Source organism: Neomonachus schauinslandi, chromosome 10 (assembly GCF_002201575.2).
Source record: "Neomonachus schauinslandi chromosome 10, ASM220157v2, whole genome shotgun sequence".
NCBI classification, from domain to species: domain Eukaryota; kingdom Metazoa; phylum Chordata; class Mammalia; order Carnivora; family Phocidae; genus Neomonachus; species Neomonachus schauinslandi.
In genome coordinates this window covers 50,466,919-50,483,595 of record NC_058412.1, presented here as the reverse complement: position 1 = coordinate 50,483,595, position 16,677 = coordinate 50,466,919, and the positions used below count along the sequence as shown (strand labels likewise).

The 16,677-nt window shown below is 43.1% G+C and overlaps 1 non-coding gene across 1 annotated transcript; it reads left to right on the top strand.

Annotated features, from left to right (window-relative positions):
- The first annotated feature begins 638 nt into the window (after nucleotides 1–638).
- Nucleotides 639–829, top strand: LOC123326137. The gene has a single exon (XR_006540916.1). It is a non-coding gene; the product is annotated as a U2 spliceosomal RNA (small nuclear RNA).
- The last annotated feature ends 15,848 nt before the right edge of the window (nucleotides 830–16,677 follow it).

Below are 16,677 nucleotides of genomic sequence, written 5' to 3'. Positions count from 1 at the left end.
CACACGAGAGAAAATTAACAAAAACAGAAGTTGGTTCTTTAAAAAGAATGTTTTTAATTAGAAATCTCTAGCTAAATTTATCAAGAAAAAAAGGAAGATGCAAATGACCAATATTAGGAATAAAAGACAGAGAGTTCATTTAGATTCTATATATGCCAAAAGGTAATAAAATAATATTAGGAATTAGTTTATGGTGGTAAGTTTAATAAATTACAGAAAATGCATAAATTTATTTACACAATGAATAAAATTTCAAAATTTGAATTTGTGATGAAAAAATAGTACCACAAATAAAACTGAAGACTCAGATGACTTCACTCATAAATTCTATTTATTTCTATTTCTGTTATTTCTTTTTCTATTTAAAAAGAAATAACACTAATCTGATATAAACTCTTTCATAAAATAGAGGGGGAAGTCAGTATTATCATAATATTGAACTATAATAAGACATTGGAAGAAAACAGCAGACCAATGTCCTTCATGAATATAAAAAAATTCTTAACAAAATCCTAGCAAATTGAAACCAGTAATACATATATAAATCATGACAAAGTGAAGCATTTCCCAGGAATGCAAGGTTGGTTTAACACTCAAAAATCCAATCAATACATCTCACCATGTTAAAAACAAAGGTGATCACTTCTCAGCCTTTTGGCTAGGATTGAGTGCAGCATCTGTTCTTATCAGTTTAATATCTGATATGTTCTCTGTCCAAGGACAATATATTAAATGGGTTTTTGGAGCAGGGAGATGGAGTAGGAGTTTGCTCTGTCCACCCTGTGCATCAACCTGGTATTGCAGTACCTCTAGGAATGGTGCACCCCCACCTTATTAAAAAATAAATAAATAAAATAAAAATAAAAGTAAAGTAAAAAATTAAAGGAAAACATTCAATCTGTAAGGAAAAACATTTGACATAATGCAACTGTCATTCATGATTAAAAATTCTCCACAAACCAGGAATCAAAGATTTTTTTAAATCTGTGAAAAACCTATACCCTACTTCATCCAACAATAACAAAATACACATTCTTCTCAAGCTTACATGAAATATTCTCCAAGATATACCACATTATGGGCCATAAGACACACCTTAACCAATTTAAAAGAATAGAAATCATACAGTATCAGCTTTCAGACCACAATGGAATTAAACTGGAAACCAGTAACAGATAACTGGAAAATCCCAAAGTATGTGAAAATTAAACAACACACTTCTAAATAACACATGAGTCAAAGAAGAAATCTCAAGTAAAATCTAAAATATTTTGAACTGAATGAAAATGAAAATAGAAGTTTTATCAAAATTTGTGAGATACAATGAAAGCTGTGCTTAGAGGGATGTTTATATCATTAAGTGCATACATTTGGAAAGAAGAAAGATTTAAAATCAATCATCTAAGTTTCTTTTTCAGGAAACTTGAAAAAGACAAGCAAATTAAATAAAAAATAAGCAGAAGAAGGAAAAGAAATATCAAGAACTAGAGCAGAAGTCAATAAAATTTAAAACAGGAAATTAATAGAGAAAGTCAAGGTAACCAAAAGATGATTCTTCGAAAAGATCAATAAAATTAATAAACCTCTCTCCAATCTAGCTGATAAAAAAAAAGAGAGGACACAAATTTCTAATATCACAAATGAAAGAAAGGACATAACTACAGATCCCACGGATATTAAAAGGATAATAAAGAAATAATGCAAACAGCTATATGCCCCAAAATTTGGAAACCTAGATGAAATGGACCAATTCCTTGACTGACATGATTTGCCAAAATTCACAAAAGAAGAAATAGACAATCTGAATAGGCCTATATCTATTAATGAAATTGAATTGATATTTAATAATCTTCCAAAACAGAAAGCACCAGGCCCAGATAGGGTCACTGTTGAATTCTACCAAACATCTAAGGCTACCAATTCTCTACAATCCCTCTCAGAGGATAGAAGCAGGGGCAATAATTCAGAAATAATTCCATGAGGCTAGCATTACCCTAACACCAAAACTGAGCAAACACATTAAAAGAAAGAAAACTACAGACCAATATCATGAACATAGATGCAAAAATCTTCAACAAAATATTAGCAACTCTAATCCAACAATGTATAAAAAAGAATTATATACCATGACCAAGTGGAATTTATCCCAAGTATGCAAGATTGGTTCAACATTCAAAAATCAATTAAGGGGGCTCCTGGGTGGCTCAGTTGGTTAAGTGACTCCCTTTGGCTCAGGTCATGATCCTGGAGTCCCGGGATCAAGTCCCGCGTTGGGCTCCCTGTTCAGCGGGGAGTCTGCTTCTCCCTCTGACCCTCCCCTCTTGTGCTCTCTCTCTCTCTCTCAAATAAAAAAAAAATCTTAAAAAAAAATCAATTAACATAATCCATCGTATCAACAGGCTGAAAAAGAAAAATCACGTGATCATATCACTAGACAGAGTAAAAGCATTTGACAAAATTCAACACCCATTCATGATAAATGCTCTCAGTAAACTAAAATAGAAGGGAACTTCCTCAACTTGCAATTAAACTATTTACAATAGTTTAATAGTATTAACTACAATAGCATCAAAAATATGGATCATTTAGAGATAAAATCAAACTATATAAAACACTGCTGGGAGAAAAACAATTAAATTCAAGTAAATGAAGGAAAAGATCATATTCACATTTTGGAAGATTCAGGATCATTAAGACGTATATTCTGCCCAAATCAATCTATAGATTCAGCAGCAAGCTCAATCAAAATTCCAGTAGTTTTTTAAACAGAAGTTGATAAGTTAATTCTAAAATTTATATGGAAAATCAAAGGAACTAGGATAGTCAAAATGATTTTGAAAGAAGACCAAAGTTGAAGGACTTACAATACTTGATTTTAAGGCTTATTATATTATACTAAAGAAAAGAAGCCAGGTACAAAAGGGTACATATTACATGATTCTGTTTATATTAAACTCTAGAAAGACTAATCTAGAGAAATAGAAAACAAATTAATGGTTTTCTAAGATCAGGGGCAGGGGTGGAGGACAGAGATTAACTGGGTAAGGGCACGAGTGAAACTTCTAAGGCAATTAAAATGTTCTGTATCTTGACTGTAGTAGTCGTTATGAGGTTGTATACATTTGTCAAAACTCATTGGCCCATACACTTAAAATGTGTGCATTTTATTGTAAATTATACCTCAATAAAATATACCTTTAAAAAGAGTATTATTAAGATATCCCTATGAAAGATAAAGAACTGGTATATGTTTACCTCATACTTCTCCTAAATTCCTCCCCTCAATTTTTGCCAAAATGATTTGACATTTTTATGTTAGTTTTATCATTATCATTTTTATATTTTTTAAATGTAACTAAGAAAGCAGTCAGCTTCAGAACAATAATTGCAATAAATTAGACGTAGTTCTGTGTCCATATTACATTTAACAGTTACCAGTTTCTTTTATAACATGACTCCCCTATTTGTGAACTTTCTTGTTTTATCTACTTGTTAATTGGATTGTATTTTTAAGTCTTTTTTTTTTTCATAGAAGATAGGTATGTGGTATTTTTCCTGAATACGTATATAAATAAAAATGTTTTCTATTGCCTTACTACAAAATGGCACCTTACCTTACATACAGAATTCTTGAATCTCATTTTTTTCCTTCAAAATTCTGGATAAATTTCTAGTTTCTTCAGTAACCTAATGTGACAAAGAAATATGGGCTCCACTTGATTACTTTCAATCTTGAAAAATCTCTCTTCCTGTGGTTCCAGACTCTCACAGACTCCTAGTTTTCCATATTTCTTAGGATTCTCCTTCTCACACTCTTTTGTAATACTTCTTCCTCCTCTACTCTTAAATATTGGTGCTCCCAGAGGCTCTACCTAGGGCCTTCTTTCTCATGCTATATCAAGGGTTACAAATCTAGTCAAGTCTAAACTTTAAGGAACTCAATAAAATAAATAATTTTTCTTGGAAAACACAAATCACCATAAGGAATTCAAGAAATATAATGTCTTAAAAGACCAATAATTAAGGAAGAAATTGAAAAGGTTGATACAGAACTACCTCAAAAAATGGTGAAATGACTGTTTTATCACTTAAATGTTCATGGAATTGAGGATTTCCATGATACATAAACTTTTACAGAGAATAGAAAGATATAAAAGGTTCAGGTGATTTCATAAACCTAGATTAATCATGATACAAAAACATGAGAAATGTAGCAATGAAACAAAACTGCCTATCAATGCCAGAAAATTAAAATAGCCCTACAATAAAAGAATAATACAACATGAGGCAATGGGCATTATTAAAATAATATAAACACAGTTTAATAGAAAACCATTAAAATAATTCACTACATCTTTAGATCAAAGGAGAAAACCCTATGATCATCTAGACAAGTGTGAAAAGGCAAGAAAAATCTACTTTCTCTTAGGATGTAGAAAATCACAAGGCAACATTGCTTCCGCACATAACCATGTTTGTTTGTTTGTTTTTAAGCTGGATGATCTACAAAGTTATGAGTTTCCCTGAACCTATCAGAGAGCTGTTGTCACAAAGGTACCAGATGAACTAGATTTTAGAGTGAATAGCCCATTTAAGGAGAGGTGGACCACACAAACTGTTTCACTTTTGCAGAGTACAGAAGAAAGGATAGTAAGTAGTGGGTAGTAGTAGCCCACTGCTGCAGGAGTTTGCAAGACATGATAATGTGAAAGTAACTATGGCAACAACAATACTCAAACCCAGTTCAAACATCAACTAGAGCCACTCAACAACCACACACACACTCACACAGATTAATGGTCTCACAGAAGGAGAATCATGTCCACCTCCAGGCAAAAGTACTATTTATGTCAGTCTCTGCTATTTTTCTACACAACATGTCCAACATTCAACAAAAAAAAGAAAAAAAAAAAAAAAAAGCAAAAAAAAAAAAAAGTCAAGAGATAAGGCAGTCAATAGAACTAGATACAGAAATGACCCAGATATGGAAATGATCAAATAAGAACCTTAAAAATAATTTTGATTAATATTTTAAAGGATCTAATGGGAAAAGTGGACAACATGCTTCAACAGATGGGGGACTTCAACATTGAGGTTAAAACTAGGAAAGTCAAATAGAAATACTACAGGTCAGGGATGCGATATCAGAGATAGAGAAGAATTTCTTTGGCAGGTTTATCCATAGACTAGATGCAGAAGAGAAAAGAATCACTGAATTTAAAGGTAGCTTAATAGACATTTCCAAACTAAAGCACAAAGAGAAAAAAAGATTAAAAATTCAGAAGACCTGAAAGCTGTAGGACAATATCAAATTGGAGTCCCAGAAGAAGAGAGAAAAAACTTGGAAGAGGAAATATTTGAAGAGATAGTGGCTGATAAGTTTTCCAAAATTACTGAAGGACAGGAAACCACAGATCCAAGAAACTCAGAGGAAAAACAAATTTTAAAAAGAAACAAATAAAATCTAAACATATTAGTCACACTGCCAAACCCCAAAAATATTCCCTGTATTGGTTCATGGTTTAAATGAAATCCCAATAAAATTCCCAGTGAGATTTTTTGAGAGAAATCAACAAACTACCCCTAAGCTGTATATGAAAAAGCAAAGGAACTGGAATAGTGAAAATAATTTTAGAAAAGAAAGTTGAAAGACTCATACTATCTGATTTCAAGACTTAATATAAAACTACAACAATCAAGATGGTGGTACTGGTAAAAAGACACATAGATTAATAGAACAGAATGAAGTCCAAAAATAGACCCTCATGACTATGGTTAATGGATTTTTGACCAAGAACCAAAGATAATCAATTAGAAAAAGGTTAATCTTTCAACAAACACTTGGACATCTACATAAAAAAAAAAAACACCTAACTTCAATCCATATCTCCCTCCATATAATAATTAACTCAAATGTATCATAGATCTAAATGTAAATTCCAGAACTATAAAACTTCTAGAAAAAAACTCTGGTGGAAAATCTTTGTGGCTCTGAGTTGGACAAAATTGTGAAACTATGAGTTAAAAAACACAATCCACAAAAGAAAAAAATGATAAATATTGGACTTCATCAAATTAAAAAATTCTGTTCTTCAAAAGACATTTAAGAAAATTGAAAGACAAGATGCAGGTTGGGAGAAAATATTTACAAAACATATATATGATAAAGAATTTTTATCCAGAAAAATTATAAAGAATTCTTATAACTTAATAGGAAGACAACCCAATTTAAAAATGAATTTAAAAATGATTTAAACACTTAGCCAAAGAAAATATATGGGTGGCAAATAAGCACTTGAGAAGAGGCTCAATATCATTAATCATTAGTAAACTGTAAATTAAAACCACAATGTGATACTACTACACCCCTGTTGAATGGCTAAAATTTTAAAAATTGACATTACCAGGGTACCTGGGTGGTTCAGTCAGTTGAGCATCCAACTCTTGGTTTCAGCTCAGGTCATGATCTCACAGTCGTGAGATCAAGACCTGTGTCAGGCTCCACACTCAGCACGGAGTCTGTTTCAGATTTTCTCTCCCTCTCCCTCCTCCTCTGCCCCTCCCCCCATACTCTCTCTCTCGATCTCTCAAATCAATCAATAAATCCATCTTTTTTTTTTTAAAGATTTTATTTATTTATTTGAGAGAGAGAATGAGAGACAGAGAGCACGAGAGGGAAGAGGGCAGAGGGGGAAGCAGACCCCCCGCTGAGCAGGGAGCCCGATGTGGGACTCGATCCCGGGACTCCAGGATCATGACCTGAGCCGAAGGCAGTCGCTTAACCAACTGAGCCACCCAGGCGCCCTCAATAAATCAATCTTTTAAAAAACTGACATTACCAAGTGCTGCTGAAGAATGTTATTGATCAGAACTCTCAAATATTGTTTGTTGAGATGCAAAATAGTCCAGCTTCTTAGGAAAACAGTGTGGCAGTTTCTTATAAAGTTAAACATACGGTTACTATCTAGACATGACTCAGTGATTCTATTCCTAGGAATTTACCCCAGAAAAATGAAAACATATGTCCACCAATGACTGGCCTGTGAACTTTTAGGAGCTTTTATCATAACAGGCAAATTGGAAATAATCCAAAGGTTTGTCAACTAGTAAATGGATAAGAAAACTGTTATATCCATATAATGGAATACTGCACAGTAATAAAAAAGAATGCAGGAGTGACACGTGCAATGATATGAATGAATCTCAAAAGCATTTTGTGAAGTGAAAGAAGCCAGACACAAAACACTACATACTATATCCCATTTATTTGACACTGTGGAAAAGGCAAAACGCTAGGAATAGAAATCCCCTGTATCCCTGCAAATTCATAAACATAAATATTCTCCAGGTTAATTCCCTCCCATGCAAAATAACTTATGCAAGAGGACACTTAAGCAAAAAAACTCAGACTCCAGCTTGAACCCCCTTGGAATGCAGAAAAATGTCCATCATGGTATTATTTGTAACATACACTTAAAGGAAGTATTGAATGAATAACCTACGACAAGAATGTGGCCATTCAACCATGTGATGGAGAATGTTAATAACATAGGAAGTCCATGGCATATATATAAGAAGAAAGACAGGGCACAAAATGGAAACACTACTAGCTAACAACTATTCAGTGGCTGCTATGCATTGGGCACTCCTCTAGGTGCTTTATGAATATTATTCCATTCAATCCTGGCAAATACCATATTGTTATTATTGTTGTGTTGTTGTTATCAATTCTGGGTTCTGAAGTTTGGGAAACTTGATGTAACATGCAGTAAGTGATGGAGCTGGGACTGGAGCCCAGGTAGTCTATTCTAGACTCAGAATTCTAACTTATAAGTTTACTATCTCTATCCTGCGTGACTGTGAGCCTGTATGTTTTAAAAAGCACACAGAGGCCTAGAAGTGGCTGACCCAAAACGTGAACAAGTCACCCGCCTGGGTGGGGGTTACAGGTAGCTTTTATTTTGTTATTTTGCTTCTCTGTGCTTTTAAAATTTGATCTCCAGAAAGAGTATGATGTTTATAATAAAGTAGAATAATATGTGTGATTTACATACATGAAGACTTAGTCTTGTCTGAAAAGTTGCCTCCTCATGAGAGATGACATTCTAAGACCGGGGTCTAGTCCCTGTAAGTCCAAGTGTGGCACCCTGCACTCTCTCTAGCTCATCCCTCCTCCGTGTCACCCTGCTTCAGAAGTCTAGGATGAGCAGCGAAGCACTGACTCCAGAGAAAAGCCTTCCAGCCGCTTCTGCCAGGCATCCTGGACAGCAGCCGGAGGGGGGCTGGGTGCGTCCAGCTCCCCCTGAGTCTGACGCCGGCAGAGCTGGCCCAGGGTCCTCAGCGGAGCCCAGGCAGCAAAGACCCAGGTCTCCCCCACCAGGGGTGGGATTGGGTGAGACAGTAGAAGACAGGGAGGCAAACATTAAGAGAAGAAAAGACCTGTTTGATTAAGCCACGTGTCTCCTCCCCAGAACCCCCCCTTCCCTCCCTGAGCTGTATTCAAACCCCATTGCTTTTGGAGGAAAATCCAACCCATGTGTTTCTGATTCATTTACACTTAACTCATCAAAATCCTGTTTTCAAAGAGGCCATTGGATGGTCTACAAAGTCTGAGCAAAGCTCCCCGCCGCTGCGGGCTGGTTGTGGACTCACCAAATACCCCTTCTAATCCACCAGGCCTGTGGGCAGGCTCTGCACCGCGGTACAGGCTGTCTGAATGTCTGCTCCCCAGCCTCGGCCCCCCTTGGAGCCCTTCCCCAATGCCTTCTGCCTCTTTACGAGTTCTCAGGCTGCCTGCGAGGGCCTGGGAAACTTACCCAGCCCCAGGGAGAGGCACAGAATGTTGCCGCCCCTCCTGGGCAAAGCTGGGTTTGAGATGAACCCATAGGGAACACAAAGGAAGGGACCTAATAGATCTCAGGCCCGGGGAGTGTATTTTAGGTTGAAGGGGTCTGCACAGGACCCTCCATCGCAGTGGGTGTGGCGCTCCTCTCAGAGGTGAGTGATGAGAAGACCAAACTCCCACCAGAGTTTGAACCTGCAGCCTCAGACCCGCTTGGATTGGATTGGAATGAAGAGCCGATCTTCCAGCAAGAGCAGGGCACCGAGTCCATTGTCAGGGCCCAGCAGGTGTGCTTGGGTCAGCGTGGTGTGGTGCTCGGCGTCAACTGCTAGTACAAAAGCAAGCTCTCCTAAGCAGACATTTGGAAGTCATTAAATCAAAAAATGGTTGACTCAGACGCAAAACACACCCAAGCTAGGAAAGACCTTAGAGAACTTTGTGGTCCAACCCCCACGTTTACAGATTGATCCTCATGAGATCCCCTCCAGGAGGCTTTGGAGTAAGCCAAGCTCCTCCAGCTTGCTGCTTTGGGAGAACATGGGGTATGGTCAGAAGAGACCAGGAAGGTTGGGCCCCCTCCAACCAAGGCTTAGACGGAACACATGGGAAGCAAGAACAGAACCAAGAGAGTGGGGACGTGGGTCCTTTTGTGTCACCATCACAGTGGGTTTTAACCTTTAAATAACCCCCTTCCCTGTGTGCATGTTGCTTCTTTTTCCCTGTGATTACTGGTAGGGAAAATTCTCCAGAACCTGCCACGAGGATATGGACAGTTGGGGACCAGAAGGCAAGCAGTGCCTTGTTGGGAGCCAAGGGGGGAACAGCAGGAGCTGACTGAGACAAGGGGTCCGAAGATGAATAATGACAGTAGTGACCGTTTATTGGGGGGGATTCTTCAATCGTGAAGCTCAGAGAGGATTAGTGGTTTGCTCCATGTCACATAGCTACTAAGTGTTGGCATCAGTGTTCAAATCCACATCGGCCTGGCTCTAAAATCCATGTAACCAAAAAAATAGGCGATGCGCAGACAGAAGGGAAAAGCTAGATTTGGCTCTGTGCTCTCGGGCGTGCAGACTTGATAATCAAGGAAGCTCCCAGAAGGAGGTGCTGTTGCGCAGAGTCTGGAAGGAGAGGAGGAGCAGGGTTTATTGTAGAGGGGAGGAGGATGGTCAGAACAGAGGAATCAAGGTGGGTGCCAGTTGGGGCACTCAGCGGCTTGGGGCACTAATGGTATATGGTGGTTGCACCTGGAACCTACCAGCAGGTGGCAGTATTTCAGAACAAGAAGGTGACCAAAGTAGGTTAGGACCATAGGTTAGGAGTTACTGAACTCTTACTATGTGCCAGGCATTTATCATAAATGTTTTATACAGAGCATCTCATCGAAACTTCACAACAACTCTTTGAGGCAAATATTATTATTAGCCTTGTTTTACACACGACAAGGATTTAGCGACTGTTCAAGGCCACAGATCCAGGAGGTACTGGAACCAAGACTCTTAGAGGAAGGAGCCCAACTGCAGATTCAGAGCACTGCATAGCTGTCACATCTCAGTCCGCAAGCTCCGCTCAGTTTCCACCATGGATGCCCCCTGTGCTTGGCACTAGAGACCCAGAAGTGGTCTAGACAACACCTCAGGTGGTTCCAGCTGCTTCACTGATAGTGCTAATGCCCTGGGATGATGGACGGAGGTCCTCACAGGCAGCAGGTAAGGGGCCAAGGGACCGGCCACTAACCAGGTCCTCACACCTAACTCAGGTCCGGCTGCTCCGCTTACAACGGGGTGGCCTTGGTTACATTAACGGATGTCTCAGGGCCTCAGTTTTGTTCATCTATTGATAATTGGGTATAATGTCAACCTCATAAGGATTAAATGGAACAAGAATCGGGTATGGCATAGGCAGTGTGTTTTACTGAAATGACCACAAGTACCAAACACAAAAGGCACCAGAATCCCAGAAGAGGGCCATCAAAGTGGGTTTCTGAGGCTAAACAGCAGGCTGCAGGAGGGTGAGCCTGAGAAAGCATGAGGACTTGGGGGGCGGGGGAGGAAGCTCAGTGAGCACCTCCCCATCCAAGGAACCAGGCCATGGGGAATGTTAGAAGACAGGAAAATGTGATCTTCAGAGGGCTCCAAAGTGAGCTAGATTTGAATAAGGAGATAAAGGATTCAGAGCACCCCAGTCAGCATGCCGCCATCCAGTGGGCATCTATCTCATGGGCCCGCCAAGGGCCGAGCACCAGTCTGGAGTTGGCTCATCCTGGGCCTTTCTTCCTGCACTGTACATGCATCCTGGCACTGTCTTGCCATTGACTGAATCAAGCCCCACCCAGACCCACCTCCCAGCTGCCCAGCGGGTCTGTGAGCAACCTGGTTCCAGAAGTCCTCTACGTGCTCTGCATAACCCACTCTACCTGTGACCCTTCCAGTCACACCCTCAGAGTACCCCCAATCAGGGCAGGCGATGGCAACACAATCTCCATCCCAGGAGTGGTTAGGTCATTCCGACAGGGTGCATGCCCCAGGATCCCGTGATAGACGAGGGATTGCGGGCAGACATGTAGAGTTGGGCCCCATCGACTGGCAAACACAGTGCTCCCCAAGGTTGTTCAGGCAACAGGGCCCACCTCTCCTCTCTGCTTCCATTTCTGACTTTTAAGTCTTCAGAAGCAGCAGTGAGGACAACCTCTTGCTCTGCTCCAACAACACCATGCCTTCCCCCACGACCTCTACCATGCTTCTAGCCTTCCTTCTCAATATATTGCAAGAACAAAGGCTACTGGCTCTTCAAGGTGCTGGGGGGGTGATGGGAGTGCACGTCTGGCTCTGGCGTTATCTGCACAGAGGGGTATTCCTTCCCTGGACCACCCCCCACCCAGAAACCTCATCATTCATTCCATCATATACACAGCTGGGGCTGGGGGAGGCCATGACAGGTGGGCCAGCCTCGGAAGTGGGGATGGGGTGCCACGGCCTTCTTCCCACCCCCCAAACAAGACAGATATGTCCCCTCTGAACATGCTGGGGGAGATTATTTTAACAAGCACTTTTGTACCAGGAAATCAGTGTGTTTAACCTAACAAGCAAAGAACAGCCCAGTGGGGCCCATAAATCTCATTCCCACCTATTAATTTTACGGCCTACATAAAGCAGTGTTGAAGTCCAAAGTATATGTGACCTAAAAAGGCATTGCTCATTCTGACACATATACGACGTGGCCAGGACTCGAACCCTGACCCTGACCCCCACTCCAGGAAGCCAGCTCCCAAGCCTCACAGGGTGCAGGGACTCACACTGCAGAAACCTGCCTTGCCTCTTCTCAGAACAACAGGACAGCTGGAGGAGACGGCTGGGGAGGAGGCTGGAGGATGCAGCTATTCCCGAGGCTGGGTCAGTGGAAACCCCCTGCTCTGAGAACCCCAACCACCCCCAGGGCTACTGTGTGGAGCTGTGCAGGTTGGTCACTGCCCAAAGGCACCCTGACAAGAGGACAAGCAAGGGCTGAAATCCAGCCGCACTCCATTCACCATGGCTTTCCCTGCAGCAGGGATGCGTCTACCGGAGGAGGGCATTTTTAAAAATCCACTGGATTGGCAGCAGTGTTCATAGCCCCCTTGGGTAAATCCTAATTTCCATCCTATTTCAAAGATTGACCCCCAAATCTAATGATTCACTGTACCCCCAAAGCAATTACATAGCCATCCTACCAGGAAATCCTGGTAGGAGTTGACTATCAGTTGACTCCTGACTTCAGTTACATGCCACCCCTTCCCACCCCTTAGCATGCTTCAGTTGTCTCACTCACCACGTAATGACTGACACTGGGTCACTCTGGCCAACCCACAGCAACTGCATATTGTCCCCCACAAACTCATCAGGACAGGGGCCACCCCAGTACAACTTAAGCCTAAGCCAAGTCTCCTCAACCCCTCATGGACCCTACAGTAGAATAGCCTGAGGACCCCAAATCCCAATGCACACTTGCTGCACCCCAGCCATAAGTTGAGCTCCCAAACTCAAGCGCACCGCTGTGCTCAGTACCTTCTGTTTGTTCCCCCATACCACCCCAGATTCATGCTGCATCCTGTCTGGGCCTGGGAGGCTCACCTCTAGGGACTTGCCCTCTGGTTTCCAGCCCAGTTCACAAATTAGAGCCCCTATGAGGGAGGTAAGGGAGGGAAATCCTTCAGCCAGAGACATGCACTCTCCATCATGGTTGTTGCTTTATCTTGAAAAGTCATGTGGAATTCATGTTCCCAAAACATATCTTTGTTAGCTTTATTATAAAAATGTTTCTCTTAGGTCAGTTTCCCCAGAAGCAAACCTAAGACAAGGGTCTGAAGGCAAGTCATTTGTTTGGGCCATGATCCCAGGAAGCACCATAGGGGAGTGGGGATGTGAGCTGGGGAAGGGAAGGAAGCCCACACAGGGTGTATTAATGAACAAGGGATGACTGGAGGAAAGGGGCTCAGTCCTGCTGAGAATCTTCAGCCGGGGTATTTATCCACCAGTTGCTACCTGTCGTTAGTGTTGGGCCATCACTGAGGGAGGGCAGTAACTCCAGGCCCTTCTGGGTTGCCTGGTGCAGATGGAACCTACACCCACAGTCAGACAACATCCCCAGGCAGAGTTGCAGATGCCATAGCAAGAAACTATGGGCATTTAAGAAACAGCAACTGCCAAGGGGGTGTGGGCAGGGCACCATTAACGTTTGCCACAGTGTTTTTTGCTCAAATATTCAAGTCAATTTGACCGCTAAATCTCCCCTGGCCTCTGTATTCTCTAAGAAGCCCAGTTTGAGAAGCCCACATCCAGAACTCTCCACCCTAAATAAGGCACCAACTCCCCATACACACCCTTTCTCCCACCTCCTACAACCCTTTCTCATCCTCATGGCCACACGCTGGCCTGCTGACTTCTAAACCCCACCACATGTGGAACCGAGGGTCCAAGTCATGAGCTGATCCCAATTCAGCCTTGGAGTCTTTGCTTATGAGGCTCCCTTCCTCTGGGAGTCTTCCTCAGGAGACCACTTGCTCATCCCCATCCCCAACTTCATCCATCCCCTACCCCCTCCAACTGAAGATCAAAGTGACCAACTGATCCCTAAACACACACTGACCTTCAAACCTGGCTGCACACTGACCCTCCAATCTAATGACACAACTTACAAAGACCCACACACTAAACTATATCTTGAATCCTCAACCACAGGACCCCAAATCATACTGACCCCCCCATGCCAACCACACACTGATGCCCCAGTTCCATCTCTAGTCACACAGTGACCCACGCTGAACTACAACCACAATGGAATATGTAGTCCGGGCACACATTTATCCCTGAAGTCAGTCACACATGGTGATACCCAGCCTTTAATACACACCAGCTCCCCAGTTTCAAAGAGTACACATGCTAACTGTCTAAATGCAACAGGATGCCAATCAATTGAAGCACAAAGAATGCTGGCCACCATTCTTTCCAACCACATGCTGACCCCCAATGCCAACCACTGTCTGTCACTCCTGTCTCAGGCCCCACATGAATGCCCACCAGTCAGTTAGAACCGTTGGCATAGACGCCGCAACCTGAACATCCACTGACCGCATGAACTTTGGCCAAACAGTGAACTGTTTGGACCTCAAGCAAATAATGGCCTTAATCCCAGCTACCCCACGATCAGGCACTCTGACCCCCAAACAGGGCCACACCCTTATTCCCAGAACTTCACCTCACAATCAGTCCCAACGAAGAGACCCACCCAACTTTACCTCAGAGTGTTCCTGTCTCGAGCATACACTGACCCTGACCCTGACCCTCAAGCCCCACCCATGCTCTTACCCTTAGCCCAAAGTCATACTGACCCCAGAGTCAAACATCCCAACCTGACTGCAAGCTGTATACCCTCTGCCAAACTTCCCTGCTCCTCTGTATAGAGAGAGAGCAGTCTGATGGCAGCCCCAATGCACCCACTGTTCATTGATTCCCCCCAGCCACATTGAACCCCGGGCTACACTGGGCCTTCAAATCCTGTACACACTACCAACTCACCACAGAACATTCCCAACCCAGCCTCACTCTGTCCCCTCCACCCTCCCCCACACCTGAACCACACCTCACAGAGATCACGCAAGTTCAACTGCACCTTTATTCTCCAATACAACCTCACCCTACAGACCCTGTGACCTACACAGTGAGCACCCACAGGGACAGTATTCACAGAGGGATCATCTCCAGACTCCTGCAGGCTGCAGCCCTTAGACCTGGCTACTTGACACTGTCCTTTATGTCCTGTCTCCACGACTCAGTGAAGGCACCGGAAGCTCTTGCCCAGCAACACTGGGACGACCAGCTACATTCCTTCCTCCTATTATTTGTACATCCAACTTGACTAAGTCTCAAACTCCTCTCCAACTTTGAGCATACTGGTCTCTTCCATGAGGTACAATTCCCCGGTGCCAAGTTCAGGTCTCCAGGGAACCCTCCTGGATCTTGGTCAGCTACACTGAGTTGGGTCACACAAATGTGTGCAGCCTGCTGGGGAGAGGGGCCAGGAGCCTGGGGATTGTCCTGCTCACTCGCCCACAGGGTGTGTGACCTCAGCTGGTCTCTTCACCTCTCTGGGACTCATGTGATCCTATACATCAGGGGTCAGCAAACCAGTGCCAGCACATCAAATCTGGCCATGGCCGATCTCATCTTCGTGTTGTGTATGGCTGCCTTCACCAAACAATGGCTGACAGGAGTAGTTGCCACAGAAATGGTATGGAGCTCAAAGGCGAAAATATTTACTACCTGGCCCTTATAGAAAAAGTTCACCAGCTCTGCTGTGCATCCCCTACCTTCCTCCCAGAGGGTTTAATCACACTGGAAAATTCTGTGTGTGAAGGCTTGGATACAAGATACCTCCCTTCCTTCTCTGGGCTTCTGCAGGAAGATACTCCTTAATGATGTGTAGATTGTTCACTAGGATGATAATGAAACCTGTGATTGCCTGCCCCCCAACCTGTGGAAGAGAGGCCAAAGAGAGATCACAGGGTCAGAGAAAAGGCCGTAGGGCTTGGGTAGCAAAATTGGGATGTGCCAGTCTCTCTGTTCATTGTGGAGGTTCTTCCAACATTATTGCTTTTGTTTATTGAAACCAACCCCCACGGTGCTCACCACCCTTGGCAGTAGGCCCAGACCTGCCCAGGCCCCAGCCTGCCAGTCCTGGCCAAGAGGACTGGGGGTGGAGGGAGCACTGGCCAGGCCCCATTCCAGGAGCCCTGCTTGCTTACAGCCTGAGGCGCTAACCCCCACCCCCTTCTTAACGTCTTGCTTACAAGACAGCATTTGGAGACAATTTCTCATCAGACCTTCTTGTAAACATCCTCCTGGATGAGGCAAGCCTGAAGCAGCCCTTATTAGAAACACCTGCGCCAGACAACGGGCCTGGTGAATGACAGCTTGCAGAGCCGTCACCGGCCCCCCTGCCAATCCTGGGGCTGGTGAACCGGGTGGGATGGGAAATGGGAGTGAGGGTGTGGGTGGGGGGCAGTCTCTTCCCTCCCTTTCCCCATCCTCCCTAACCCCCCAGAGGGCCAGTGTTTGCTAAGACAGTGTCCTTCCCACTGTGGTGTGAAGGCTTGGTGAACACGAATCTCTCAGCAGCTGGTTCTTGTGGTGCCCCAAACGCCCCCCATTAGTCACCTCTCGGATCTCAGAATTAGTCATTGCCCTCTCCAGGTTCTCTAAACAAGATGGCAGCCACTCTTCTTTGTCCCACACACACCCCCAGAAGTGTTAACACACTGAGTTGCTTACCACTTGAAATGAATGAGACTATTCAAGACT